We start from the raw sequence: 13,917 nt of genomic DNA on the forward strand, positions 1-13,917 counted from the left end.
TGCCTGTAAAATGATGAAACACTATTTCCTGGGCTGTTCAGATGTAGCCTGTCCTCAGCCAGCAGAGCATTGGCTGGCTGTGTGTGTTCCACCACGTAATTAGGTAGATGTTCTCACATGTGAAACCAGCATCTAGTGTTGATTCTGGCTTTCAGGCCATAAGCACTGGCTAAAGAAGAGAGTGAGTGGTGAATGCAATCCTTAGGGATTTCCTCTAATGTGTTAGGTCATGGTATTACTTAAAAGCTCCTGTGCTGGACTCACATGAGGGAGGTTCCATAAAGCAGTGGTGACATTATGAATACAGAAACTGAAGTTCTAGTGTCCCCTGAAAATTGCAGACGTTGTGATAGAGCTGCTGGAGTTGGGGCCAGGGTATTAAAAGGTGGGTGACTTTGCCAGCAAACCTGGCATGAGCAAACTGATACACAGCAAGCCATGTGGACATGCCTTTACAGGCCACAGCTGGTACAATTCATAAGGGGGCCAAGTAGAGCCTGGAGTTTTCAGAAAATATCTGTTTGGGTGTGAAGGAGAGAGCTCAACATGCTGGATTACTTCAGCATGAAGTAAGTTCTAAAGTTTCAGCTTCTCTTTACAGGATGCATGATATCATCTGGCTGCTCACATTGTCCATCCTGATCTCCAGTTTCTTGTGATTTCTTGGAGTGGTGACAGTGCCCTGTTGCTGACTCCACAGCCTCCATTTATCCTGGCATTTGGCATGGAGTTGGGGCTCTGAGAGAAATCATGCCCATGCACTTCATGCTGGAATCCTACATGCCCCAGCTTGTATATTTGGCAGTAGCAAAGAGTTTATATCTTTGGATCCTTGATTTCGTACACAGCCACTTGACCTGAGGTGTATCATGATGAGCTGCTTGGGAAAATGGATTTTTGTGCTTTCAGTTCCTCTGCTCAACTTGCTTTGCCTCAGTTGTGGAACTACAGAGAACGAATTTCTTCAGATACCTAAATGAGAAAATGGGGAAATGATGCTTGATTTGGTTAAGATCTGTTCTTACTTTCATAGTGTAATGGCTGAGTTGGTCAGTTGAACCAAGCTGTAATTCTTGGTTCCCATAGTGAATTACTACATTTTGTATGGTTTGAGCTGTTTTGCTACCATCTTGTGTCTGACTGATCTGGCACATGAGCACAGAAAGAGTTTGAATGTGTGATTAGAGGACCTCTAAAAGGGAAACACTTATGGGAAATAGCTAAGCTGATCAGAACCTCAGCCTGTCTTGGCATCAGTACAGCTGTCCTGTGCAGAATCTAAGATTTAGAATCTTCCTTTTAAAGTCTTAGGTTTTCTCATTGAATGCATGAGAGATGCTAATCTCTGCTTTCCAGAACATGAAACTTGATTGTAAGAGAGGAGGTGTTACTGCATGAATGTGTTCATTTTTAAACATAATTTGGTGTAACTTCTTTACAGTAAAACAAAACAGCTGTAGCTGAAGTTCACCCAAAATTCCCAGTGAGTTTTTTCCAGCTACCCTTCTGCAGGAATGGAGTGCTACAAAGTGTGCTGAGACATGGGCAGCTGCACACAGGGTTGGAAGTGGAGAGTGAGGCTGAGAGCCAAGCCTCTCCACCTTGGTATAAAACTGCAATGATTACAGGCAATGGAAGTGGAGCTCTTGCAATGTATGGAGAAACTGGAATTGGCCTAAGATTGTTCCAGAGTTTTCTCTGAGGCATGTGAAGGCCAGAGTGAGTTTAGGTGGTTTTGGGGGGAGTGACTCTGCATGGCCAAAACCAAATTCTTCCCACCCTCTTGAGGCAATTTTCTGCTAGGCTGTGAGTATGTTGGCCCATATCTGCCCCTTATTTTAGGGATTTGTGCTAACATAATAGTGAAGGCTTGTAAACCCATGCAATTTTCTGAGTAATTTTAGAAATCTCATCTCTTACCAGAAGGAACAGCTGTTTGGGGCTTTCTTGTGCTCCAGTAGCTGAAGTGTGAGCTTGCCTTGAGATAAGATAGTGCTGCTTTTACAGCAGTGGTGAAGAAATGCAAGGATATAAATTTCCCTACAGTCCTGTTGGAGGAGGATGAAAGTAGCTGTGGGGGTTTCAGGTTTGTCTGAAGAAGTGGCTTGCTGAATAGAAGCTAGCTCAGTTTTGCAGAGGACTTCATTGCTGGTGTGGAACAGACTCAGACCATCACTTAAGGAAAACTGGCAGCCTCTTCTTGTCTGTGACTAGAGCAGTCAGCAGGGGTATTCAGCCTTCTCTCTCTTAGGCCCCTTTACATTGGGAAGAACATTCAATACACTGGTAGCAATTGTCTACATTGTTGAAACTAAAAATTACAGGCCAAAAATGTTGCCCTGGTGTCTTCCAGTAAGACATTGAATGGTTGCCTTTGTGCTCACCCATTGAGAGCATCTTGCTGACTGCTGTCTTCTGTGCTGACCAGTGCTGTCTTCCTTCTGCTCACTCATTTCCTGTCCATCTTCTGTTCTTTCTCTCCATCTTATTCCCCATCCTAAATAGCCTGTGGACTCTCTGTGTCCAGATGTTGCATAGCCCCATGCACAATGGGGCCCTGTTTCAAGATGGGATGGGAGCTCCTAGTGCTACACAGTACTGCTATTAAAAACCGAGGGCTTAGTTATAGATAGGGCTGTCAGGGAGGAGGGACTGGGCAACTGCTGGCTGTTCTTTTGATGACTCTTTTCGGGTTTAGAAGGCTTCCATGACATCCTTCCTGGAGCCCAGGTGTGCCGCGCTGCCTGACTCAGCTCCGTGCTCTGAAGCCTTGCTGCCCGGCAGCTTTCCTAGCCGAGCCACGCTGCCCCGGCGCTGGGATGCTCGGGTGCCTCCCTCGGTGCAGGGACAGTCGCCATGCGGCAGCTCTGTTGTGCCGTCAGAGCCTGATTGCGGCCCGTCGGCCACCAGAGGGGGACCGGTAGCTTTGTTTAAGAGTGGCCAACTTCAGCTCTCTTGAAACAGTGCTGTTTGACTTATAGTTGTCTGGGTTTGTTGGTTGGTGGTTTTGTTGTTGTTGTTGTTGTTGTTCAGCAGACCTCTTAATCTAGCAAACAGGTTGGCTGGTAGAGTCACTTGCTGTGCTTCTAATCCTCAAACTGGCGTGTGTGAGAAGTGAGCATCTAGAAAGCATCTGCTGGTTCTGCACAAGTCCCTGTTGCACCATCCCCCTTGCCCTTTTGTTTTCCAACAGGCAACACATTTAAAGTTCGTGAAAGGAAGTTGGATTTACATATGTACGATTAACCTGCAGCATTCTCTCAGGAGACTCAGCACAAATAGCTTAGTAAGAATAATGTGCTTAATATGAACAAACAACAGCAGTAACACTAACCAGATTAGATGTGCTCCCTCAGGCTTTAAGACACAGGTTAGTCATCAGTATGTGAGGAGAGAGGGAGTATTAATGTGCGGACTAGGAAAGCAGAATTGAGCTGGTGCACAGAAAGAGCTGATATTCTCTTTTTAGGACTCATTACAGCATAATGGAGTTCTTTAAATTAACTGTAGGCACCTCTAGCCATTCCAGAGAACCTGGGAGAGTGGAAGCTGACGTGAATTTGGATGAGTTGCAGTAAGTGACTGGAACAGTGCAGTAGCTCCAGGGACAGGAGGGAAAAAGGACCCTGTTACAACCCTCGGGAGGGAAACTGTCCTGAAGTGGCCTCTGCACAGGCTAGTGCCTTCCTTGAATACTCTTTGCATCAGGTTGTTTTTGAGTAGAGGTGGCTTGGGCCAGCTAACCTTACACTTAGCAGTTAGTGGTGTCAGTAGCCTGTTGGCAGTGCCTTTGGAAAGTGCTCTAAGAATGTCTTCCTAGGAGTTGGCTCTGCTGTGCCTCATCCCCTGTGATTCTTCCTCCTGGGCAGGGCTGAGCGTCATTTCAAGTTTGAAGTGCAGAGTGTCAGAGGAGCTGTAACAAAGACATTACTGAGGTGTAATGCACTTGATGCTGTGGAGCTAACTCAGGCCTGAAGCTCTGACCTTGACAGGGCTGCTCCCCAGCAGTGTAAGGAGCAGAGGGAAAGGCACCAGGTCGGTCAACAACAGCAGAAGGTTGGAAGGTGGTAAAGAGTCATGGGACTGGTGATGTTGGACTCAAGAGGCATCTTTGGATTCTAGTGCAGAAATGCTTCTGGGTCAGAAGGTACCTGGACCTTGTGACTGCATTTCTCAGCAGGATCCCTGATTCTTAAGTGCTCACTTTAGTGCTGGAGGGTTAGGATTGCATGAACAGGTAGCCCATGGAGATGGGGAGAGGAACAGGGTTTGATATGAGGTTGTGGTATTCAAGTTTATAAGAGACCGAAGGAAACACACCACTTCTCATGCCTTTGCCTTGTTGAACAAGGTCAAAGTGACAGCCAGCAGGGATTGAAAGGCAAAAAGCACATGGCTAATCAAAACTGTCTGCTCCACATATGGAGTGAGGAAAGCATGAGCTTTCCTTCCTATCCTCCTAAGGGCAGATAAAAGAGTGTGACATGCATGTGGATAATGAAAACATCCATGGCTAAATAAGATTTAAAGCAAATGAACATTCCTGCTTCAGGGCCAAAACCTGTCTCTGACAGACAGAAGTTAGAAAGGAGGTATTTTTCTGCTTTTCTTGAAGCTATCTACTGTCCTATGCTAGATGCTGACCAGGAGGAGTATTTGGTAGCTGGTGGCCCTAGGCAGGAAGAAGAAAGTAGGATCTGCTTTAATCCTGTCATGGATATTGTGCTAATTAGGCTTGAGCCAATTTAATACATGAGTAAGGAGCAGGCACATCCTTCACAAAACTGGGTGTTAATGTCTTTCCAGAAAAACTCCTCCCATCTAGGGGAGGGCCACCCTCAGCATTCTGCTGTGTCTCTAAGAGGGACTAAATGGAGAACTGTCTCTTCCTCCTGCCCTGTGGTCCCAGTGCAGCACTTACCATGTTCCCAGTGGATGTACACCAAATATGGTGAGAAGTCTTTTACATGTTTCCAGAGTGTCTAGGAGTCTGCTGTTAGTCAAATTTCAGTATTGTTGTTCTGTTCATTGGATAGCTTATTTCCTTTTCACTCTCTGAATTGTTATATGGGTGTGGGGTGATGACAAAGCCTGAGCCTAGAAGAGAACTGTGTTGTGGCACTGCATTAGGGAGCCCCACACCTGTGCTCTTACATGTCCTGGAGCTGGCAGATTCATGGCAGGGAGTGTGCACTGCTCCATGAGGCCAACACCTGCCCCATGCCCTTTTTGAGCTGTGAAGCCTGTTTGTAGATAAAAGAGTACCTTTTGTCCTCTGTGGTCTCAGCCTAGCACAGGTTTGAGGAGAAGGAGGGTTGTCTCCTGAAACTCATCCTTGGTAAGCCCCATGGAGAGGTGGATGCAGCTGTAGTTTTTTTCTGCCTCCTCACTTTCATGCCTCTCCTTTCATCTCATCCTCTGCCTTTTTCTCTTCCACTATTGCTCTTTCCACTCTGTTTGCCAATATGGCAGTGGAGAAGATGAAGTACCCTGATGAACTCTGGCTTGGCCTTCTCCCATCTGCCCAGGGAGAGCACACTCCCCAGTTTTCTCTGTCTGCCTTTTGCCTTTCTAATCAGTCATGGTAATTTACCCTGGCACTGTTTGGCAGGGGTTGTACCTTGGCATCATGAGCAGCCAGGGTCAGCTGTCAGCCTCTGAGCCATGAGCCTAATGCAACAGAACAGATGTAGGTATTTTTTCCAAGTTTTTCCTGGGCAGCAGGATTAAGGTCTCTGTTCTCAGCTGGGGTCCCCGGTGTAGTCACTTCCCTCTGTGTTACACAACACCCTATTAAGAAGAACAGCACAAACATGTTCATTGGGATCCCTTCCCCCAACCCTACAGGCCCAAGGAACAAAGGCAAGGGAGGTTTCCAAAGGCTGAAGAGCTGTCTGGTCCAGGAGCCCTGGGATAATCTTGCCCAGCTATCCCCCCTGTGAAAGGGCTCTGCCTCTCTCTGCTGTTCTCCATCCTTGTGGTGCCAGGGGTAAGAAGAAACACAGAGGGTGGGGGTGGTGGTAAAAGAGCAGTGGGGTCATGTTGTTCTTACATACATCTGGCTGTATACCAATGCAGGGAGAAACTATTGTGGCAGCAGCATTCCTGCCAGGCCTGGTGTCCGCACCATCCTGCTGAACTGGAGGCTTCTGAGTGTGAGTGTGTGTGTGAGCACCAAGCAAACAACAGCGCGTGATGAGAAACCCCAGGGGGATTCTTGGTGCTAGCAAGGAAGAAGGGGAAGGTGCAATCCACGGTCTAGACTTGCTGGAGTTCAAAGGTGTCATGTCATGAGAAGATCTGTGTCTTCTGATTGCAAAAGTACTGAGAGAGCTTGCTGGAAAGGGAGGCACTGTGCTCTCCATTGATGATCCTGAAGTGGCTGGCTACAGAGAGGGACTGCAGGCACCCTTGGTGAGCAGGAGAGGGCTTCCCCAGCAGACCAAAGGGAGCAGTCAAGTCCACGTGAGCACACGAGAATCTGCTGCCTGTGTGCACCAATTACTTGCTTTAGTGACAAAAGACCATAAATGAACAAGAGAGTTAATTAGGTCTGCAGCAGGCGAGGTCTGGAAGCCTGCAGAGCCGAGAAATTTGGAAAGGGTTCAAAGGCTCTGGGGGAGGAGAAGGCCCTTGAGCTCTGGGTCGCAAAGGTTCTGCTGGTTTTTCCCCTCAGAGCACCAAGAAAAAACATCTCTGACCTGAAGGATGGTCCCCAGGACGGGGAGAGACCAGGTCTTGGCAGCATCTGTTTCTTCAGGCCTCCAATGAAGGACTTTAAAAGCTTGTTAATTCACTGCTTCGTACAGCTGCAGACCCTCCGTCATTGCAAGCAATGCCTCCAGGGCAGCGTGCGCAGTTGTGAGCCAGCTCCTTCACCGTGGCACTCTGCACTGGGGGATCCAGTGAGCTGTCAGCAGGGCTGGGGGGCATACTGCAGCTGTCTGGCCCGTGTCTAGTAAAATACTCACAGCAGGTCCTTTCCATCTGCTTTGGCCCAAGAGTGACCCTTGCAAACCTCCTCTCCCTTGCAGTCGCCTCAGCAGATGGTGAGAAGGCAGAGGGAAAGAGAAATCCCTGAAGCTTTAGCAACAGAAAAGTCTGACCTTGTGATACCTCTCAGCCCACCACCCACAGGTACTGGGTTCTTGCAGTGCCACCTTAACCCCCTGAGCCGTGGTCTCTGTGTCCCTTCTCCCACTCACTTGGAGCACCTCCTGCTCCCTTCTCTGGATCTCAGTGGAGGCCCTGGATGGCATCCAGTTGGAAGAAAGCCTGCCCTAGCTCTGCAAGCAGAGTAGGAAGGGGCAGCCATGTTATGAGGGAAGCTCACAGCATGACAAGATCTGATGTGCTCTAGGTGATGTCTTGTTGGGGTCTCAGGGTTTATGATTTGGGGCTGAGGGTGTTCAGCTGTGGTGAATCACGGCAAACCACTTTGAGCAGCTGGTCTTGACTACCCCCTCTTGTACCCTGGATGCATAAAATCTGCTTTGGGAGTGGGGCCTTTCTCTACCTGCAATTGTGGCGAGTGCAGGAGTTCAAGGAGGTGGAATGGGATGCTTGGCCTGTGGGAGCAGTAGAGGAAGCTCCAGCTCAGCAAGGGTGTTGGGGACAGCTGAGTTGTGTATTGCCTGCCAGACTGCACCAGCTGCTCTGGAGTCAGGACTCAAACCCAAGCCTGGTCCCCATTCCAGACATTTCCTTCACCTCATTTGTTAGTGGCTTCAGATGCACATTCAGTGGCCGGTATGTGGAGGCTTGGTTGGTTTTGCAGGGCTCCTGTCCAGCTGCCCCCATTCAATCTGCCTCTCTGGTGGGCCTGGCTGGATGTGAGCACTAGGAGGGAATGTGTGGGGCATCCAGGTTATAGCACTGTCACCTTCCTCTCTGTGTGATGGCAGTGGTTGGCTTGGACAGAGGACAGGCCCTTGCCATAATACCAGCAACGTCGATGCATCCAAGTATAACACAGAAGTGGAAGGTTTGCTCTGCAGTGGCTGTTCACCCCTCCTCACATTACTACAACACAGACAGCTCATGAGAGATGACCCTTCTTCCTGCAAAATAGCTTGTGCAGGCAGTGTGGACAAGGAGCAAGAAGCAGACTGAAAAGGAATAGCAGGGTAATGGAGAAAACCTTGGAAAGGTCTCCAGGCCTGCAAATACAAAGATGTCCAGGGGCTGTGTAGAGGGGCTCAACTGTAGTGTTTGGTACCATGCCCAGCCTGAAGCTCTAGCACCATTTAGTAGGCTGGACCAGCCTTGGCCTCAGTCTTGTTTGGCTGGATGAAGCAGTTGTCATCATGTCCCAAGTACAGTATCATTGTCACTTCTTAATTCCTCCAATGAGGTGTTGCAAACAGATATACATGTCTTGTAGCTATAGTTTGGAATTAGACTTGTCTCTGGGGGCAGGCAGTGATAAGTGTTAAGAGCTGTTTGGTTCCCAAACTCTTGTGTTCCTGAACTGGTTTCTAACAAGAGCAGAAGTCTAAGCTGGGAAGAGGCTGTGTTCCCCTCCAGACAAATCCTATGGTCTGGGAAGGGATCCTAAGCTGGTGATGCCCTCCCAGTAGTTGGGGTTAATAACCAGTTTAAGGTCATTGGTAGTGTTACCTGACAACTGCTAATTGGGTTTGCCCTTGTTCAGTGCCTGCCCCTGGAATTTCCTTGGCAGTTGCAGGGGCAGATCTGGGTCTGTGGACATGGGACCCCTGTGGGAAGAGGCTGCTGTGATAAAGGACCACTGATGGATAAGGGGTAGGAGGAGAAAGTTGCCAAAGCTTTAACTCTGGTGAGTGCAGAGGTTCAGCCTGGTTCAGATCTGCTGGCAGGCAGGGAAGGGTCCTTGGCCAAGCCAGGGTGTTAACAAGCCAGAGGTGAGATTGGGTGAACACCACATCAGGATGTATTGCATAAGTCAGACTTAAAGTGCCAGAGAAAGCCTCCAGGGAGATTAAATGTCTTAAGTGTCATCAGCTCTGCAGAGATAATGAGAGCCAGAAAACAGCAGGAGGTAAAATGGCACAGACCTGTGAAAACAGGCTTGTGGGTCTGGGGTCGTCATGGATCTGTGCTGACTGCAAGGACCGGAAGGGAGGGTGGCCATGGGGTAGTCTGGTGTTTATGGAGAGGCTGAAGAGTTAATCCTTCTAAATCTTAGAGGCAATCAACTCTGAAAGAAGAAAGTCTTCCTCCCAAGTGATGTCCCCTGTTCCCCACTCCTGCTTCTTCAGTTGTCTTGAACAGAAAGCAAGAAACCGGGGAAAGGGCAAGGGCTGGATCTGCTGTCACTGTGTTTGCATGATCAGGGAGAATGAGGCTCCAGGCTTAGCCTCTTGACCAGCCTGGGGGTTGAGGGAGCCCCTTGGGACTTAAGCCAGGAGGTTCAGCTTTTAGCTGAACCTGTGGGTCCACAGGTGTCACATCCCCAAGAGGGGCATGTCCACCTTCTCTGATGGGTGACCAAACCCATTACAGCAAAGTTGGTGGATGGCCACCTGTGTTAGAGGTCATGAAGGAGTTAACAATGCTGGAGCAAGTTGCCCAGGGAGGCTGTGGAGCCTCCATCCTTAGAGGGGTTCAAAAACTCAACCGAATGCAACTCCAGCATCCTGGCCTGAGCAGGGGCCTGAGCCCTTCTCCAGAGGTCACATCCCACCTCAACCAGTCTGTGAGTGTGTGGGAGAGCACCAGAGAATGATCTCCACTGCCAGGACAAGCTGCTTGCTTGGCTGTGGCTGAGAGGTTCATAGCTGGCTGAGGCAAGGACAGTAGGAACTTTTTGCTCCTTACCTCCACCGTGAAACCAGAGTGATGGAGTCCTTCACCACTCCCTTGCCTATGCCAGTCCTTGCAGGGCTGTGGCTGAGACCTGCAGGGCAGGAGCACTCCAGGGCATAGCAGAATGCTTTTGGAAGCCATCTCAGCTGGGGCCCACAGTGGTAAAACTGATTTGTTCCACACGTGCCAATGGGAGGCAGGGCTGTAAAGCAATGGTGGAAGTTAGGCACCACCTGGCTGTCTTTGTCATTAGGCCTGAACTGGTGAGGCTGAGGGCAGGGCTATTTCACAAAATAGTGATGAAGTATCTGGTGGGGTTTTGTTTTCCTAGCTGCCTTCTTGCTGGTGCCCTGAAAGCTTTTGGTAAAGGACAGATGTTTGCTGCTGTGCCTCAGATGTGTGCCTTCCTCTGCCCACAAAGTGCTCCCAGGCTTGAGAGAAGCTCTGTGTTGGCTGTGAGAACTCAGGTTGGATTAAGTGGCAAAGACAAATCCTCAGCTTTGGGAAGAGTACACTTGACCTTTGCCTCTACAGGGTTATGTTCTCCCTTGGGAGGAAGTGTTGGCTCAGCTGCTAAACAAAGCTCTGGCTGTCATGAGCAGGACCTGCCTGCCTAAGGGAGGGAGGGCCTGGGGTGGGGGTCAGATTTATAGTCCAGGGTGGAGGAAGAGACAACACACCCATTGACCTGTAAGCTTAGAGGTGACCAGCTCAATTTAATGAGAAATGTGAAGCTATGCTGCCTCCTCTCTCAGTAAAAATATACCATCTGGAATGGTCTGGGCAGATAGGCCCACTGGCACATGCAGAAGCAAAAGGGAATTTTGCTTGGCAAGATCCAAATGATATTTTGAATCCCATTCTCTTATTTTCCAGCCTGTTCTTCTCTGTAATGGCTTGCAGTGCCTCTTAACCTGAATTCCTTCTAGTAGGTTCTCAAGTCCCATGGAAGAAGTATCCAGTAGCAGAACTGGGCCCTGGCATGGACTTCAGACAATGTTATTTGTGCTCAGTGGTAGGAGCAGCTAAACATGGTGGTTCCCTCTAAGCAGTGACCTGTGTACAGCTCTCACATTAATTCAGGCGTTTTCTCCTGCCCTTTGTTCTGTGTAATGTGGCTGACTCTAGCACCAGAAGGCTTAGCAAGGTATATGGGCAAACACAGAGTGGGTGTGTGGGGTGGTCTCTTTTCCACTTTTCCCCCAAGTTAAAAAAAAAAAATAAATAAAGACATAGAAATTGACTGAGTGCAAACCACAGAAATGTATTTGTATCTTCATCACTACAGGTACACTGTTTGAAGGTTTGGGGTTACCCCTGACTTTCACACCTTTATCTCTCCCCAGGCTCCTCCACTAAATCCTCTTGAATTTGGAACCACTTTGAATTAGTGGCTCTAAAAAGGTAGTTCAATATTACTGAGAGCATGTGAGTGTGGGAAGGAAGATATTCACTGGGGCGGAGCTGATGGAAGAATCTATGTTTACCCCAGTCTCCAAATGGCTCAATGGTCTCCAACGATGCTCAGCCACTAGGTTGGCAGAGTGGTTGCTCTTTCAGGGGTGATGAGAGCATAGAGTAGTACTCAGTACTGCAGGACAAGAATGTTGCCTTCACCTGCAGGTGGACTGTCAAACTGGAAGGAGATGAGAGGATTGTTAATCAGCTGCTGATTAGCTTTGGCCCAGACCATCTGAAGATCTTGTGGGAAGCAACCACCACATTACCAAAGCTCTCCTGCCTGCTGGGAGTAGAGCTACCTCCTGCCCTGACAGCTTTCCTGGTTGTGTGTGTCTCTTGCCTCTGTCACTAACACCCCAAAGTATCAGCTGTGTTTCTGTTGGTGTGGGATGACTGGAAAGAGACCAAAATCTGTAGAGTATGTTACTGAACACTTATGTGGGAGGTCTGTTGTTAGCAGCAGTGTGAGTGCTGCACATCTGAGAAACAAATATGATGAGAGGGGCTGTGCACATGAAACAACTCAGGACAGTGGGCCCCGGTCCTCCTTTAGATCTGCTTGGTGCTGACAAACCCGTTAGTGGCAGCTTGGTGTTGCTGCTGATCAGGACTTTGCTGAGAGCAAAAGCCCTGGAGTCTGTTGGCAGCTGAGCTTTGCACAGGACCAAGCTGATGGAGTCAGTTACCCCCTCCCAACCCATATGGTGCAGATTCACAATCAATTTTCTGAGCACGTGGAGTTTCTGGGAGATGTTTGGCTGAAGTCTAGGCTTTGTGTAGCTGTGTCAGCAGGTTCTGGGATGGAAGGGCACTGGATCTCACTTCCCTGTTTCCTTCCTAGAGCCTTGCTGACACAGCTTCCTGGACCACTAGTATCAGGAAGGGGCAGTTCAGTTTCTAGAGGAAGGTGGGAGGGAGGAGAGGCTCAGCCCAACCTGCATGAGGCATAAGAAGGGCACCAAACCATCCTTGTAGCCCAGCTGCTTCCTCCACTAAAGCGACCAGACAGAGTTTCTGCCATACTCAGACTGTTTGGAAACATGTTGATAAACTTCCAAATGTCTATTTTACAATCCAGATGTGCTAGTCTTGGCTGTAAATCCTCATCTGAAGAACAGGTGTGCTATAATGTTTCTAGCAGTGGCTCTAAAGCCAGCTGGAGGCTTGAACTGAACAGGAGCCAAGGGGCTGATGCCATATAGGATATGGATACTAAGGCAGAGACAGGTGAGGCAGAGAGCTGTAGGTCAGCTGTAGTTCACATCAACTCAGAGTCAGACTGTGAGGGAAGAAAGGGACAAGCCAGAATTTCCCTCAGCCCCCAGGCTCTGCAGCACTGGCGCTGTCACTGAAGAGGCTGCCCTGCTTGTATGGGTAACACAGATGCATCCCTGCGGTGCATTGGCCTTGGTTGGATCTGTCCTGGTGAGGAGGCACAGGGCTAGAGCTGGCCACCAGCCTCTGTGATTTCTCTTGACATCCCCAGGAGCTCTGTGGTCTGGGAGGAACTGCAGGTCAGAGCCCCTCCCTGCTGGCATTGCCATGGGAACTGAAATAAGTGGGGCGGCTGCTTCCTTGGGCCAAACTTCACATGCACTTTTTTCCTGAAAAGCAAGTGTTCCTTCTGGGCTGGGAAAGGTGTCTTGCTGGGCCTAGATCTGGTTTCTGAAAGCTGTGCTGGGGAAAAACACAGTCCCAGTGGAAGGACTGGTGGCAGCAGTGGGCTACCAAAGAGGGGCACCCGTTCTCTGGTGTGGGAAGGACAGCCAGCCCTAGGTGCAGGCTGACAGGAAGCTTGTGGACGGTGGGGATGAGGTGCTGATACCACACCACTCAGTTACATATGGTGCCTGCGAACTCAGACACGAGGTCCGTGCTGATAGCCTATTGTTCAACTCCCTAGGTCCCCAGACTTGCTCTCACATAGGATTTTAGCTCCACTGTTACCTCTCAGTAATTTGTGTAGCCTAAAGCTTTTGTCAGTGATGTTCATACCCTGCACAGTTCCCACAGATCCAGCCAAGCTTGCAGGGAAGCAGAGCCTGTCTGAGAGCATCCTGCCACAGGAGCAGCTGCTTTTGCTGAAAGTGGGCAGCAAGGTCGGGGTGACTCAGGCCAGGGCCCATATGGGTACCATCTCCTCGTGGAACAAGAAACCAAAGTGGCATTGAGAGGGATCCCCAGAGACAGCACTTTTCCTGCCACCTGGGGTGGCCCTGGTCATGCTCTGTGTCCAGCCAGGAGCATTCAGCATCCCCATGTCCCTTACAGTGGGCATAAGGCTAGCTAGTGCTATTGCTTCATTTTCATCTGCTCCCAGATTGCACTCCTGTCTGGGGAAAAACTTTCCTGCTCTGTAGCCCTGCCTGCCTTCCTCATGGTCCTCTTCAGCAGGAGCTGCCCATAGAGCAACCCAGCTTGCACAGCTTCAAAGCAGGCAGTTCTGACCTGATGCTGTTGATGCAAGGATGTTCCCCAGAAATCTCAGGAGCTCCCCACCTCCTTCAGTCCTGCCACCCTCCAGGAGCTTCCCTTGGCTCAGGGATGCAGAGGGCCTGGCTCTGGGAGAGAGGAAGGGGAGGGTCTCTCCCACATCAGTGGTACCAGCTGCCTTCCTCAGCTGCCACCTCTGCTGTCAGGGCTTGCCAGCCTTGAGAGAAAGCAGGTGGC

The sequence above is a fragment of the Vidua macroura genome, chromosome 6, assembly GCF_024509145.1.
Source record: "Vidua macroura isolate BioBank_ID:100142 chromosome 6, ASM2450914v1, whole genome shotgun sequence".
NCBI lineage: Eukaryota > Metazoa > Chordata > Aves > Passeriformes > Viduidae > Vidua > Vidua macroura.